This window comes from Rhipicephalus microplus, chromosome 5, assembly GCF_043290135.1.
Source record: "Rhipicephalus microplus isolate Deutch F79 chromosome 5, USDA_Rmic, whole genome shotgun sequence".
NCBI classification, from domain to species: Eukaryota; Metazoa; Arthropoda; class Arachnida; order Ixodida; family Ixodidae; genus Rhipicephalus; species Rhipicephalus microplus.
In genome coordinates this window covers 149,775,774-149,792,956 of record NC_134704.1, presented here as the reverse complement: position 1 = coordinate 149,792,956, position 17,183 = coordinate 149,775,774, and positions in this window count along the sequence as shown.

Genomic DNA, 17,183 nt, shown 5'->3' with positions numbered 1-17,183 from the left:
CATGCAGCACAATACTTGATTATAATTTTTATTCATGTAACTCAACCTCTTTCATACACGCAGCATTGGCGAGTACAACGTCATTTTTGGAAACCTCGTTGGTTAGAGGAACCGTGCCGGGTGCAGTCTCATCAGAAGAGTCTTAAAAAATCGCGAAGGTTCCCAGATACTTCGGTGCAGCCCCTGACACAAGTATGTCGTGCGGCGCACGCTGACCGCTTATACGAACATCCTCCCGCACTACCAGCTAGAAAGATGCGTACATCGTTATGTGCACACGATCTAACAAAGCGTGAAGCCGTCCAATGACGCAAGCTACAGACCAGCAGCTTCCCACACCTCCTATTATACAGCAGAATCGTTCTGGAACAGATAGCGCCAAGGTGCGAACATTGCTCAAATCCGGCGACACTCATACATATAGTGGTCGCGGAATCGAATCCGGGCTGTGGCGGCTAAATTTCCGATGGAGGCGGAAATTTTGTAGGCCCGTGTACTCAGATTTGGCTGCACGTTAAAGAATCCCAGGTGGTCGAAACTTCCCAAACCTTCCACTACGGCGTCTCTCATAATCATATGGTGGTTTTGGGACGTTAAATTCCACATATCAATCAATCATACATATGGTGTGCACGCGCCTATACTACAGCACAGACAGCACAAGCACCCCAGAATTGTGGGAGTTCCTTTTGCGTGCATACGATCTTGAAGACCAACGCTGGCTCATCCAGCGCACGGTGGACGCTGCGGGGATCCTCACTGACCTCTTCTGTAATAACGTAACCAGTCTATACTGGTCCGTTTCATCTTTTTTTTTTCTGAGAGAAATAAAGATGCAACCACCACCACCTCTGTACAAATGTTTCAACAGGTACAACAGGACTATAAAACAAAAATACAAAGAGAGTCACCAGTGGGGACGTGTTAGTGTGTGTGTGCGTTCGTTAGTATATACAGACATGCGAACCACATCGGGAGTAGTTGTTCAAGCCTCTTGGCGACATCATTCACAAGAAGCCCTCTTTCATGCTGCTCTTTCCCCACTTTCTCTCTCTCTCTCTCTCTTAGTAACCGACGTCATTAAGCAAATATTTACTAAGGGGCAGGCAATGTACCCAAAAGGACATGTATTCATTCCGAATTTGCGCCACTGCAATATGAGTGAAACACGAAACCAAGATGCGTGAATAATAAGTTTTATATCATCTAGTCGAGTTATGAGACTTTATATACAAGAAATAATGCTTCTAGTAATAAACATGCTATGGCCAAGCAATGCGATTTCGACTATGGTGCGGTAGGCGGTGCGTTTTCTTTATCCGCACCGCCGGTGGGTGTTGTGCCCCAAGTTGGCAGTTAGCAAGAGTGTGTCTACTTAGGATAGGTAGTAACAGTGGAGACAAACCAGGAGATAAACCTCAAATGAACCTTGCCTCAAGCCAGCCGAACCTCAAATAAACCTTGCCGTTTCTTCTTAAGCTCACGACACTTAGGCAAATAGTGTTCGATATCACCACTTTTCTTGCAAGTCGGGTACAATGGCGTCGCGGACAGTCTAATGTTGTGGGGCCATGCTGGTGTATGCGCTGATCCCGTACGGATGCGATGAAGCAAGCAGGCCTATTCAGGAAGCACGTGTCACTTCTGTTCAAATTTTTGAATGCTACAGACATTACACGAGACTGGTGATGAGTGACAATTAGGTTCGGTGTATGGTGCAGTGAGATAGGGGTACCGGCCCAATACTGCTTGTGGAATAACACAGAGGCTGCCGGCTTATGCAGATTTACGTGGCACGACGAGCGAATGTTTAAGAGCCTGCCCGTGTTTAGTTCAAAAACGAACAAACAAAAGAAGATGACTTGCAACTAGTAAAGAGGAAACCAGGCGAGGCAATTAGGTGTATGCAAAAATAGATCCACCAGCTACTTACATCATAATCCTAATCGTAATCTTAACTTGAGGAACGCCGCGAGCAATTGAAAGGAAAATTATATGTGTAACCCTAAGGGACCAGAAGAGAGCAGAATGTATTAGTGCACAAACGGGTGTTAAGGACATCTTAGGCGAAATGAAGAAGAAATGATAATGAACAGGGCATGTATAGCATTAAGAATCACAGACATCTACTCACACTAATGAGTATTACCAAACGTTCATACTCACGCCTATTGAGTGCTCACTCACGTTCACATTCACGATGAACCAAACTCATAACCACTCACTCACGTTCATATATACTTACGCATATTCACACACGTAGGAACTCGCTCGTGTTTTACACACAAGCCTACTCACACTCATGAGCACTCACTTTCATTTGCTAGCAGTGACAGCAGATTTGCGCAACACTGAAGAACTGTTCTCTGTAAAACGGGGTTTATTGGCGCAAGTAGTACTTGCACAGCAGGTCTATTGATGCGGAAAGCGGGCGGCAGCAACGGACCCAGGAATCACAGCACTCGGGGCAAACGCTCGCGCTTGGCTCCTCTCGCTAAAGGCGTGCCCCACTGTGGCACATAATCTTCTTCCTCTCTACAATACCCCGGCGACGAAGACGAGCCATCCTGGCAAGTCAAGGTGACGAGAGTAGGAGTGGGTCATGATAGGGCTTGAGACGACTCACGTGGACAGTCTCACGACCAAGGCGTCACCTGTCTCTAGATGGCGCGACCGGCTCAATCACGTATGTTACATGAGATCGACGTTCGACAACGCGATAAGGACCGTGAAACTTGGGGCCAAACTTAGAGGACAGACCTGGGGAGTGGAAGGGCAGTCGGAGCCAGACGAGCGAGCCCACGGCAAAAGTCTCGACTTGCTGGTCGCGGTCGTGGCGGTCTTTTTCGAGTGTTTGCTTGTCCGAGGTGAATGATTGGGCCAACTGACGACACTCTTCAGCGTGGTGCACAATTTCAGAGAGAGGGTTGAACTCTGAGACGTCGGGACGATGCGGCAAAATGGTGTCAAGGGTGGAGCATGGCTCACGCCCATATAAAAGAAAGAAAGGCGAGAAGCTTGTGGTTGACTGCGTCGCGGTGTTGTACGCATAAGTCACAAATGGAAGAATAACATCCCAGTTCGATTGGTCGGAATTGACATACATGGCGAGCATGTCTCCTAGCGTTCGGTTGAAGCGCTCAGTTAGACCATTGGTCTGCGGGTGGTAGGCTGAGAGGTGCGCTGCACCGTGCGGCATGCCTGGAAGAGTTGTACAACTTAGGATAAAAAGACACGTCCTCGATCACTCAGCAGTTCACGTGGTGCCCCATGAGGCAGTACGAAGCGTCGCAAGACGAAATTGGCTACGTCACGTGCACCAGCCGTAGGTAGTGGAGCTTTTTCAGCAAACCTCGTCAGATGGTCGACCGCGACAATGATCAATCGATTTCCAGTGGCAGTGTACGGAAGGGGACCATATAAATCGATTCCAACGCGTTCGAAAGGGTGCGCCGGACACGGTAGAGGCTGTAATAATCCGGGTGAATGGGCCGCTGTCTTTCGTCGTTGACATAATGAACAGCACCGAATGTATTTTTGTACAAAGGTGTACATACCACGCCAGTAGTAACGCTGGCGAATCCTGTGATATGTTTTTAACACACCAGCGTGAGCATGTTGTGGGTCGACGTGAAAATATGCACAGACATCAGATCGCATGTGGCGTGGTATAACCAAGAGCCATTTACGGCGATCCGCATGGTAGTTTCTGCGGTATAGTTGCGAATCCAGTATCTCGAAATGTGTGGCTTGGTGGCGAAGAGCGCGTGGGTACGCAGACGTTGAGGAGTCGGAAAGAATGTTGAGGAGAGATTTTATCCATGGGTCTTTCCGCTGTTCAGGCGACATGCTTGAGACGGAAATGGGAGCGATGGGAAAGTTGGCGTCCGAATGCAGGTCTGCGCTGGATCTCACTGGTGATCGTGACAGGGCGTCCGCATCAGAGTGTTTTCGTCCTGAGCGGTAGACGACGCGAATGTCGAATTCTTGTAGGCGAAGAGCCCAACGTCCAAGGCGACCTGAAGGATCTTTTAGCGACGTCAACCAACAAAGTGCGTGGTGGTCTGTCACAACGTCGAAACTCTGTCCGTACAAGTAAGGACGAAACTTTCTTAATGCCCAAACGATTGCGAGGCATTCTTTTTCAGTTACGGAGTAGTTCATTTCCGCTTTCGTGAGTGCGCGGCTTGCATATGCGACGACGTACTCTGGAATACCGGGCTTTCGTTCCGCGAGTACGGCTCCCAGACCAACGCCACTGGCGTCTGTGTGCACTTCAGTGGGGGCACTTGGATCGTAATGGCGTAGAATGGGTGGCGACGTAAGCAGGCGGGGCAGTGTAAGGAAGGCTTCGTCACATGCCGGGGTTCAGTTGGAAAGATTAGCTGGACCATTGAGTAGTTGCGTAAATGGGGCTAATATTGATGCAAAGTTGTGGACGAAACGGAGAAAATACGAGCACAAGACGATGAAGCTCCTAAGTTCTTTGAGTGAAGTCGGCTTCGGAAAGTTGACTACGGTTCGAAGTTTGTCCGGATCGGGGCAAATTCCATCCTTTGACACAACGTGACCAAGTATAGTAAGTTGGCGAGCCCCGAAGCGGCACTTCTTTAGGTTAAGCTGGAGGTTTGCCTTAGTAAGGCACTGAAGAATTGTGCGCAGACGGTCGACGTGGGCAGGGAAATCAGGAGAAAATACGATAACATCATCAAGGTAACATAAGCATATCTGCCATTTAAGGGCGCGTAAAAGGCTGTCCATCATTCGTTCAAACGTTGCAGGTGCATCGCACAGAGCAAATGGCATAACCGTGAATTCGTATAGGCCATCCGGCGTAACGAACGCTGTTTTGGGACGGTCACACTCTGCCATCAGAACCTGCCCGTAACCTGAACGTAAGTCCAGAGAAGAAAAGAATTCGGCACCTTGTAGGCAATCGATAGCATCGTCGATGCGGGGAAGAGGGTACACATCTTTCCGTGTAATTTTGTTCAGTCGCCGGTAGTCGACACAAAATCTAATCGAACCGTCTTTTTTCTTCACTAGCACAACAGGTGAAGACCAGGGGCTAGAAGATGGCTTAATGACACCACGTTGAAGCATATCGTCCACGTGCTCTGCAATTACACTTCGTTCGTTGGGTGATACGGGGTAGGGGCGTTGCCGCAAAGGAGGGTGCGTTCTAGTGTAGATTGGGTGAGCGACGGTGTTAGTTTGACTCAGTGTCTTTTGAGGAAGGTCAAATGAATCACGGAATTCATGCAAAAGGGTTATTAGCTGGTTCCGTTGATCCAGAGGAAGCTTGCTGTCGATGGAACGATCGAAGATATCTGAGGAGTAGTCATCCCGCGTAAAAGGAGGAGTAACAGCGTTCAGTTGAAGTTGCTGGCCAGGTTCATGGAACTCAATAGGCACAATAACGTTGTCATCAACAGGAAGAACATATCCCAGTGTTTCGTGAGCTCTTAAGGTGAGAGGGCAAGAGCTAGGATTGCAAACGACAATTCCGGAAGTATCTTGGTGAGGTGGAAGAACGGCGTATGGCAGAGACGTACCGTGGCGGCGACTGAAAACGTCAGATGGGGAGAACACGATGGTAGAGCCGGACAATTCAGTGCGATTGACGGGGACAACGATGGCACTAAAAGGGGGAACATCTATGTCGGAAGCAACAAGAAGCTTGCCAAGGTGAGTGAGCTCAATGTCGGTAGATGGCGCATCAGAAAACACAGAAAATTCCACCTGCACGCGAGCGCAGTCAATTACGGCATGGTGGCGTGACAAAAAATCCCATCCCAGTATTACGTCGTGGGAACAAGTGGCCAACACGAGAAACTCGATGTGGTACAGGACGTCCTGAATGATTACTCTCACCGTACATGCTCCGACTGGTCGAATAGGTTGCGTGCTCGCGGTATTCAGTAATACGTCGGAAGGCGGTGTCGTTACTTTTCCTATCGAATGGCAGAGTTTTTGACTCATCAGAGATACGGCGGCACCCGTTTCAACAAGCGCAAGAGTTTGTAGACCTTCAACAAACAGTTCCAGAACGTTTGTGGGGGACGGGCGAGGACTTCTACAATGCGACGATTTCGCAGCTCGTGCCCCCGGAGCTGCGGCAGTCAGTTTTCCGTCTCTACGGGGTTCGGTCGGCGACGCAGCGGGGACGGAGAACGGTAGCGCCGTGGTGAGGATGAGCGACGGGGACCGAATGGTCGGTAGTCGGCAGCAGAGTGGTGGTCTAGTTCGGATGGGGACGGGTCGCGTTGCACTGATTGTCAGTCGCATTGACAGGGCGTTTCTCGTTGCGCGTTGTACGGGCCGGGAAAGAGTCGTCAGTGTACCTCGGAGCTGCAGCCGGGCCCGTTGCGAAGCGCCGGCGACAGAAGCGCGCCACGTGACCTGGATATCCGCATGCGTAACAGATTGGACGATTGTCAACTGCGCGCCAAGGGTTTCCGTTATAGCGCTGTTGTGTTCCTGGAAATGGCGTCTATGATACTCGTAGAGGCTGGGGAGTCGGCTGAAGCGGAGGTCGTGGTGGAGTAGCAGCAACAGCAGCGTAAGTCAATGGCGCGGTGACAGGTGTTGTCTGAGAGACGGGCGGCAGTGCCTCAGAGACCTGCGCCTGTATTACCTGTCTGATGGCGGGCGCGAGACGCTCAGAAGAAGGTTCCGTTGCCGGTTGACACGACAGACACGAAAGTTGTCGGGCCACCTCCTCGCGCACATATCGTTTGATTTCCGACATGATTGTGTTGTGGTCTCCACCTAGGGTCAATGCCGCGAGAGTTTCGCCGGTAGCCGCTGGCCGCCGTGTCATGACCCGTTGTTTGCGCAATTCCTCGAAGCTCTGGCAAAGAGTGGTGAGTTCGGACACGGTACGGGGCCCTTGGCCAGCAGCATCTGGAAGGCGTCGTCGTCTATCCGCTTCAAGATGTGTTTGATATTGTCTGCTTCGATCATTGAAGGGTCAAGGCGCTTGCACAAGTCGAGCACATCCTCGATGTGGCGTGTGAAGCCTTCCCCCTGAAGCTGTGCGCATCCCCGTAGACGCTGTTCAGCACGGAGCTTGCGTACCTCGGGGTGACCGAATACATCGGTAATGCGTAGCTTAAAAGCACCCCAAGTGGCGAATTCCGAGTGGTGGTTGTTAAACCAGAGACTCGCTACGTCTTTCAGGTAGAAGGAAGGAAGGAAGAAAAATAAAGGGAAAAGAAAGGCAAGGAGGTTAACCAGCTGTAAGGAAAGGACTTAAAGACGCCGAGGAACGGCAAACCAAAACCGAAGAAGACGAGCGGAGGGCAGGTGGCACGAAGGCGACAACAAGAAATGAAGAAGAGAAGAAGAAGGCACGTGCGATTACGAGGCAACTGTGCGCCAATCAGCTGATGACCAGTGGTGGCCCATAGAGGTGGCGTGCCACGATTGGGCCACGTGCGACCATTACGTGGCAGTAAGCTGGGTGGCTGGGGACGAGCCGGAGCAGCGGCAGACGGAAGACAGCAGGCCGAAGCGTCGGACGCAGGCGATCCAGGTTCCGGCCAGGGAACGCGGCCGTCCACGCTGCTGCCGTCCAACCACCAGCTGGGGCGGCATTGCCGGCACGAGTATTGCATCTCTGGGCGCGGCCTGGCCTGGTGTTCTTTTCCTTGCCGAGGGCATTGCGGATCTCGACGAGGCGTCTCCACGGTCAGCCGTTCGGCACTGCGATGAACGTGGCCTGGCTAATGGTCACGATTGCGCCGAGCATCGCGTCTCGACGCAAGCTGTTCGCTGGACGGGCTGGCCATTTCCCGCATGGAGCATCGCGTCTTCGATGCGGGCTGACTGCTCCGTAGCCGCACCCACGCCATCAAGCGCCGGTGTCACCAGAGCGTCGCACTTCGGCAAGGGACGAGCGAGACGTCCTGCCGGGCGAGACGCGGGCGTGTGTACGGAGGACCATGGAGCCGGGCGAGGATTCAGGGTGGCCGAGGATGCAGATGCCAGGGGAGTTGCTGGCTGAATCGAGGATCGCCGAGCGGTGCCGAGCCGTACCGAGCGACGCGCCAGACTCGGACGTGGGCCGCGAGCTCACGAGCTGTGCACCCGAGGGTACCTGGCGGTGCCCTGGCCAAGGCGAGGAACGCCGGTGACTGAGCTGCCGCACCGCAGCTGTGGCGAGCAGTATTTCAGCACAGCACAGACGCTGCTGTGCTGGCCAGAACCAGCACGTGGAACCGCTACGCCCGGGAGGTGAAAAAGAGCTCGAGGGTGGAGGCCAGGAAGGCAGAGGGAGCGGTGCGCCGCTCGAGAGGACGAGTTCCTGGCAGCGTTCCTGAGCCGGACGTGGGACCCGTACGTGTCGGCCAGGTCGAGCTCCGGTGTGTTCGTTCTAGGTCGAGTCCGTCGGCCTGTACAAGGTCCAAGGACGGGGCCTGCTGAACGGCTCCTGCCTGGGTGCAGTGGCCGGGAGCAGGTTCGTGGGCGAGGCCTACCGGGCGTGGTCCTCGTGAGCTGTGGCCTGATCCTGGACCTCAGGAGTTGCGACCCTGACTGCTGGGTTGGCCGCGACGTCCGACTAAACGGCGCTGCACACGGTAGCGCATCCGTGTGCCGTCAGCCGTTCCAGCCGTGCCACCTTTGCCCTCGCGCACGTCGACGACCGCATCATGTCAGGACGACGGGGACCCAAACTGTGAGGCAGCGGTTTCTGCTTGCGTGCCGAGAACTATACGCACTGGACGCTGAGTAAGCGCAGCCGCGAGCTCTCCGCATAATAGAGGTCTGACTCTCGTACATGATGCGTGACGCTTGGCATGTAGGGTTGGACATATAGTTTTTTCACCTGCCACTTCGTTCTCTAGTGTACAATATAACGCTTCTTTTGTTCGCATCCATTGTTGATGTTAATCCTTTTTCGTCCGCTATCAACAAACATAGTGACGAACGTCCTTAACCATCACACCAGCCTATAGGCAGCCGGTTTGCTACCCTGCGCATGGGAGAGGGATGGGGAAGATGAAAGAGAGCGGAGAGGGAAGATAGAAACAGCACATTCGGCAGCACACGCGCGCACACTCAGTCATAGTCCAGTCTTGTCTTTCGCGGTGTGCGACATTGCTGTTACAGTCGCTTGTTCAAGTCGGTGTCGCGTAGGAATTTCAACAGAGCCTTCGTCGCCTTCTGTTGCAAGGTCTTCTCTCGGGCACTTGACAGAATAGTGTCCACAGACATTTGGCTGTTGTCGATGCGCGCAAAAGCAGACGCCAGTGACTGTCTCTGGATTTCATACAATGGACAGTCACACAGGATGTGGTGTAGCGTCTCTTCGCAATGACAGGCATCGCAGAGAGCGTTGTCGGCCATTCCTATGACAAAGGAGTAAGATTTTGTAAATGCCACTCCTAGCCATAAGCGATGAAGAAGGGTGGCTTCTCTTCGGTCGAGTCCAGTGGGCATGCGGAGAGCCATCAAAGAGGACAGGTGGTGTTGACGATTCGTATCGATGCTTGGTGGGCACCATAGTGAAAACGTGATCTCACGCGCAAGTCGTCGAAGATTACTGGCAGCATCAATCCTCGAAAGTGGTATGGCTTCTTCTCGTGTTCCTTCAAGGGCTGCCCGCGCGGCAGTATCGGCATGTTCGTTCCCTATGATGCCGCAGTGACTTGGCAGCCATTGAAGCGTCACATGATGGTACATATTGCAGCTTTGATGTGTCGTCCCACTTGTTGCTTGCGCCTACCTTTTCAAATGTCGACAGCCAATCTTCTACGTCTTGCTCATCGGTACCGTCGAAAAAAGGTGGATCGCGCACGCGTAGCGCAGTGGGCACGATGACCATAGGAGGCTGGGTCGTACCTTGCTGGATGTTTTCTTCGGCCATTTCTGAGATGGCAGGTAGTTTCCTGTTGCGGAGTTCCAGGTTGAGTTACCCAGTACCTCCAACACTCTGAAACGGGGTTTATTGGCGCAAGTAGTACTTGCACAGCAGGTCTATTGATGCGGAAAGCGGGCGGCAGCAACGGACCCAGGAATCACAGCACTCGGGGCAAACGGTCGCTCTTGGCTCCTCTCGCTAAAGGCATGACCCACTGCGGCACATAATCTTCTGCTCTCTACATCTGTACTGCAGATATCGCATTGCAAGCTTTGCTAATAACTGGTAGCCTTGGCCTGCTTGCCTCATTTCCTTCACAGCTCTTCCGCAGAAGACGTCATCTGGACAAGCGCTACAAAAGCTGCTTGCCTGCCGCTGGATCAACATTTGGCAGCAGTGACAGCAGATTGGCGCAACACTAAAGAACTGTTCTCTGTACTGCAGGTTGGTGCACGAATTACGCACATTTTTGTACCTGAATAGTTAACGCTGTTGCTGCTGCCTTTCTGTGTTGCTGTGTACCTATTGTGAAATTGTTACACATCGTTCCAACTGCCACTGCTCTTTGCTTTCGGGGGACATGAAGAAGCCTACGAATGGGTGGGAAAACAGATCCGAAATTCTGGAACTTCGTGCTGAAATGAGGTCTTTAACAGACAGTATCAAATTTATGAGCGATGAGTTTGAGGACATGAAGAAGCACCTTAGAGAGGCCACGGAGGAACGGCAAGCCTTGAGCAGGGCTAATGAAGAGCTGCGTGCCAGGTGCAAAGAGAATTAAAAGATCAATAAGAAACTTGAAAGGAGAGTTGCTCAATATGAGCAACACTCGCGCAGGTCAAACGTAGAAATCAAAGCACTTACGCAACAGGAAAACAAATATATTGAAGGGCTTGTTGGAAAAATTGGTTCTGCACTCGGTGAACCCATAACTCCTTCCGATATTGAAGTTTGTCACCATGTGCCTACCCGAGAAGCTGGAAAATCTAACATAGTTGTTCAGTTTAAGAGCGTACAGAAGACGAACGCTGTCCTCGAGAAAGCACGGAAGACCAGGTTACAAAATAACCAGGTTGGAATTCCGAATGATGCCAGAGTATTTGTTAATGAGCATCTCTGTCCCGCATTGAAGCGTCTCCTTTCGCTCGCGTTGGCAAGAAAGCGTGAATACCAATGGCGTTTTGTCTAAAAGCGAAATGTAAAAGTACTTACACGCAAAACTGAGGCTAGCAATGTAATCTTCATTGCTTCAAAGGCTGACCTTCAAAAGATAACGTAGAGGGTGGTGCGTGAAAACTGAACTTTTTATCTACCTATCGACTGGACAATGTATCAGGAATTCAGTCTACCATCTGAAATCTCTCTGCCTTCACACGTGAGAAATATTTCTGCGCTCCATGCTAACTCGCGTTCACTCGCTCATAAGTAAGATATGCTAGCTGTGTTTCTTGCAGAGTTTAGTTTTTTTGTTTGACCTAGTTATGTTCTCTAAAACATAGTACCAAAAACACTGTGCAATGCTTACCATAGACGGGTGTAGACACTTTCTTGTTAATCGCGAGGAAAGACGTGGGGGTGGTGTTGCAATGCATGTTAAGCGCGGAATACAGTGTGATGTGCTTGAGGAATTAACGTGCACCCCACCTCACTATGAAGTGCTCACTGTTAAATCAGACGGCAATCTGTTTGTCGTGATTTACCTACCGCCTACTGATAAAACCTCTTATTTCTTACACTTCATGAAAAGGCTTTTAGAACACGTTTATTTTCTCAATTACAAAGTGCTTCTCGGTGGCGACTTCACCATTAACATGCTCGATGATGGAACTTCCACCCACGCATTCACTAACTTCATGAATTCACTAGGTTTCTGTGGCATCATCACAATACCTACTCGAGTGGCCCCAGCTTTTCAATCGGCTCTTGATAGCTTTGTCGTTAACGCTGGTACACAGATTTACTCAGCCGGAACTAACACCTATGATATCAGCGACGACTGCCAAGTATACGCAGCATGCTCATTATATGTTCATGAAAAATGCTTACCTGATATGGAATACTTTCGCGCACTTGTACTTCGCACAGACTGGTTTTCTTTATATAACAAAGAAGATGGTAGTGAAGCATATGGCGAGTTAATTCTTGTCAATTTTACCCGTCTTTACAGCTTGTCGTTTTGACTCAAAACAGGCAAGGTAAAGGAGCGTATTAGAAAGCCTTGGACGCAGCCTCAACACGTTAAGATGACAAACAAGAAAAATAGGTTATTCAATTGATTTTTACGCACGCGTTATGAGAGCGATCTGACTGCATTTAAGAAGTTGCGGAATGCCATAAACAAGGAACTACGAAAAGCTAAAGCACACTATTATGAAACTATTTTTGCATTGGTACTGAGGACAAATCTAGAAAACACGTGGAAAATTATCGATGACGCAATAAGCGCCAAAAAACAGGAAACGGTCTTTTCATGAAGTTGCCATAAATAGTGAAAAGGAGACGGGCACTGCTCTGACTAAATGCTTCAACGATAATTTTGTGAACATGAATACGTCCTCACACAGTGCGGTCAGTGCCACTGATATTGTTAGATGTACGCATAAAATTTTTTTCAAACCGACTGACGACACCAAGATTTGTCTACATCACCAGATGTAACTTGAAGAAACAGCAACTCGAACACAAAAAGAATTATTTTAGCAGGGCGTAAAATATGTCATCAGACGTTATATTTGCGACAGGCCTGTCTATTTGATTCCAGTCCCGTATTTTTCTAGGGAAAAAAGACTTACTAAAGGAGTGTGTTTTGCGAGGAAATTCCAAATCTTGTTTTTCATGGTCAACCCTAAGGGAATAGTAGTTAGGGGATTTTATCTAAACATGACTATCAACGCCAACGTTTGAATGAAATATGTTGTGAAAAAACTTCAAGCGAAGTCTTCGTCTTCGACCATCCAGTGTATCCCACTGCAGTAATTCTTTGGCGCGGGTAGGACTGAAGTCTCTGTCGTAACGCCCACAAACAAATCGAGTGGCCAAGCTCTGCACCCTTCCAAGTTTTACTCGGTCGCATACTGTAGAGGGGTTTCAAACAACACACGCATAGTCAAGAACGGAACGCACATCTGTTTCAGTAAGCAAATATTTTCTTCATAAATTAAAGTTCTTTGCGTTACGGCGAAGAAACCCAAGAGCTTTCCCGGCCTTGCCTATTGCATAGTCAACATGTCGCAGCCAATTTAAATTAGGCGAGAAATATACTCATAAATATTCATAATCATTAACCTAACTTATAGTGACACTGTTATTGCGTATGAGGTTTGAGGTTTCAGATTGATATTTTTTACGAGTGAACTCCACGAAGAAAGCCGAGGTGTCGGTGATTTTTAAAGGTGGCAATCGAAATGTCTTTAGAAACTACAGGCAAATTTCTATTCTGTCTGACTTTTCTAAAGGGTTAGAAAAGGGGATCTCTACATGCATCGACAGTTTTCAAAAGAATGACATTCTATCTGACTGTCAGCACGGGATACCGCCCAGGCAGGTCGACAAAGAAGGCGTTTTATGTCAAAGTAACAATTATTGTTAACACAGACGCGAGTAAACTAACGTTGCGTATATTTAGAGAATATAGCAATGCATTCGATTGCTTAAATTATATATATTATATTATAAAGCTAGAAGACAATAGTATCCGTGGCATCGCCAACTTGTTTCTGTCGTACCTTTCTGAGCGGACTTTGTGCGTTGTTATTGAAAAATTCTGCTCCTCATATCATGAAATTAAATCTGGAGTACCACAGGGTAGCGTATAGGGACCGACACTACGTAAATGATATCACCCAAATTGTTGGATATGCATCCATTGTGCTATACGCTGACGATACAAGTTTGTTTGTCTCTGGTCATTTACTTGATGATGCGTTGCAGAAATCCCGCAGTGTTCTTTCTGACTTGCCGACATGGTCCTGTAATAATGCGCTAAACACTAATAGCTCAAAATCAAAAGCAATACTATTCAGGCCTAGAAGGAGACAGGCTTTTATCAGCGAAGAATTATTTTTGAATGATGTTCCCATTGAAATTCTGACAAAGTACAAAGTATTAGGCGTTACGTTTTCAGAACACATGAATTGGACTAATCACGTGGATCTACTTGCAAAATCGCTGACATCTGCTGCTGGTGTGCTACCTCACTGTCGACATTGTTTTCCGGAAAGCGTAAAATTTCAGATATATTACGCTCTGTTTCAATCGCATCTTAACTATTGTGCGCTTGTGCGAGCTACCACCACAATAAGCGATATTCATGCACTTCTTCAACTACAGAAAAACGCACGCTTCGACATATAGTGAATGTACCCATTTTTTATTTCACTGCACCACTTTTTCGAAAATATAAGATATTACGTGGGACAAGTTTTTATGAATACTGACTTCTATATTCATTTTGTTTCGCCTCCGACAATATCAAATCCTTTTTAAAATATACGTCACGGCTTGAAACCAAAATAGCAACTCGCGCACTCATAGCCACGGCATGTGGTCTATACCATACAGGCGCACAAATTATCTTATGCAATCTCTGAGGCATAGCCTACCTTAGATACTAAATAAATTAGAAAGGGCAGGTTTTATCTCAAATATTTTGACACGCTAACAATTACGAGAATACTTGTGCAAGTATTGATTAAGGAATAAATAAAAAAAGTTTTTACACTTTCACACTTCTTTTTGCTTCTCGATGTGTTTCTCCCTCACTGTTTCGATAAAAATTGTATTATACCATTATCCATGGCAGTCGTTTTTGTACAAGTCATTTTCTTTATGATGCAACTTCCACTGTTTTTGTGTGTAGCAAGGCATCAAGACGCTTCCTCTTTCTAAAATCATCAGATTTGTATTTTTATAAATGTCATGTTCGTAAATGTTATTCAATATGTTCTTTCTTTCAATTTCATTGAAATTGTGATTTTTTGGATATACCTAAAACACGTATGAATGTTAATTTTAATGTTACTGCTGCCATGGCATATTCAAGCTGTATGATGCCGCTTGTCGCCTGATAGACCCCAAACAATTATATTGGAGAGTAAAAACCTCTCTGATCCTTCTTATTCTGATACACACACCTCACGTCTATTGCTACTCGTGAGCGTACTCCCGCCCACTGACGCTCATAAGTACTCACACAGGTCCGCCCACGCCTACTCGTGCCCATGGCTACTCGTCCCAGTTCATGCTCACGTCACGTTCATAAGCGTACTCTCACGTTTCATCGCACCTACTCGCACTCGTCAATAGTCACCCGCGTTAATACTGCCGTGTACTCATACATTTAGTAGTCCAAGCTTATACCTCCACACATTCGCAGCACTTACACTCTTGCTCATCTATTCAGACTCATGCGTACTCTATTACGTCTACACTCACGCCATTTTCTACTCGTAGTCATTCATTCATACTCACGCCTGTTCTCGCATATAGGAAGGCACTCACGGACGTTTATACTCGCACCTTCTGATATACCGTTGATACTCACTCGCTTTCAGTTGGTGAGTTCCACTGGTGAGCTCGACTGGTGGGGCAGAGAAATTTGTCCCTTAAATTTTGAAAAAAAATGTTCCGCTGAAATAGCGAAATAGCGTAATAGCACGAATCATTATCATGATTTTGCACATGTCGACTACACCCTGTCATCTGCGCTGGCGTTGTCGAAAGCGCACAAAATGGAGCGACATCAGTTGATGGAATGCGATATTCATGCCATACAAGGAAATTGAGAGTATGCACACTAATGATGTCACGTCAGTCGCCGCTCTGGCACCATGAAATGCATCAAAAAGACAAAAAAAAAATATCTCCAGGAGAGAACAACGCACGCATTTTCTTTTTACAAGCTATTTTGGGGCTCGGTGAAAAGACAGCCTTGCAAACACGAACGTAAGAGCTTGGTTAGTCAAGACAACAAAAACACCGCTGTTCAAAAATGGTTAACCCCCGTGCGCTTAGATTTGGGCGCACGTTAAAAAGACCCAGGTGGCCGTAATTTCTGGAGCCCTCCACTACGGCGTCTCTCATAATCACATGGTGGTGTTGGGACGTTAAACCTCACACATAAAAAATGCCGTTATCATAAAAGAATGATGCGACGGCAGGAAATATGGTAAGCATAAGTACTCATCTGCGCCTTCCCATGGCAAGAGGCGATACCAAAATATTAGGTGCACGCGGCGGTGTGCATGGTGGTTAGAATAAAAAAAATATTCCAAAACACAGGCGCCCACCAGCACCAGTTAGGTTGCCCAAATGTAGGAAAATATTTAAAAGCACTTATGAGCTGAACGTGTCACGTGGACTTATCGTTGTGCATTAGCATGGTGCTGAGAGTCGTCGGGGTCTAGCAATTGAAGTTTGTGGTGAGTGATGACTTTCGTACGAAGTTTCTTGACATTCGCTGTTTTCTAGAACTAGACAAATTTCGCTCGTTACTGTTTCACCCACTGTTTTGTTCTATTAGGCTAACCGTAGATGTAATTACTAGTACGCATATCTGAATAACGACTGAGGGCCACTGTCTACTTCTATGTCTAATTGCCAGAGTTTTTATTGCTACTCCAAGTGCCAACAAAATAACATGCAGCCTTATTGTGGTGTCCCCCTTTACCGAACTTATCTATACAATGACTGTTTTATCTCTCAAACCAGCAGAGAATGGAACCACCTTCCCGCATTCATCGCAGAAATTCCTGACACCAATTTCAAAAGGGCCATTCATGACGCAATATTTTGTTAACTTGTTTTCTTGTTATTTGTATTGTTAATTTGTATAACTGCGCATTTCTGTATGCATATTGGCGACTTCTTTCTGTAATGCCCCTGGTCTATGAAAGTATTTGTAATAAATAAATAAATAAATAAATAAAGCCAGCGCCTGTCTATTCTTTAGCAGTTATAAACTTTTCACGTTTAATTTTCATGCACTCCAACCCCTCGCGACGTATACGCTTAAGGTAACCAATAAATATTAGTAGCCAATTAGTTCTCAAAACAGATGCGTGCAACACGTCAGTTGCAAGGAAACCTCAAAGTAGGAGTGCGACTACTCGAAATCGGCAAAACTCCGACACTGCGGACACTTTGAAACCAGCAATGTCAAAGTTGAGCGAGGCAGGAAGAAGTTGGGAGAGAACAAACACGTGAGAAGGTGGGTCATCCAAGAACTAAGCTGACCTATGTGTGCTATAGGCTATGTGGGTTGTGTGTAACATTTCTTTAAGATATAAGCATTATTGTGCACAGTTAAGTGCGGGAGAGC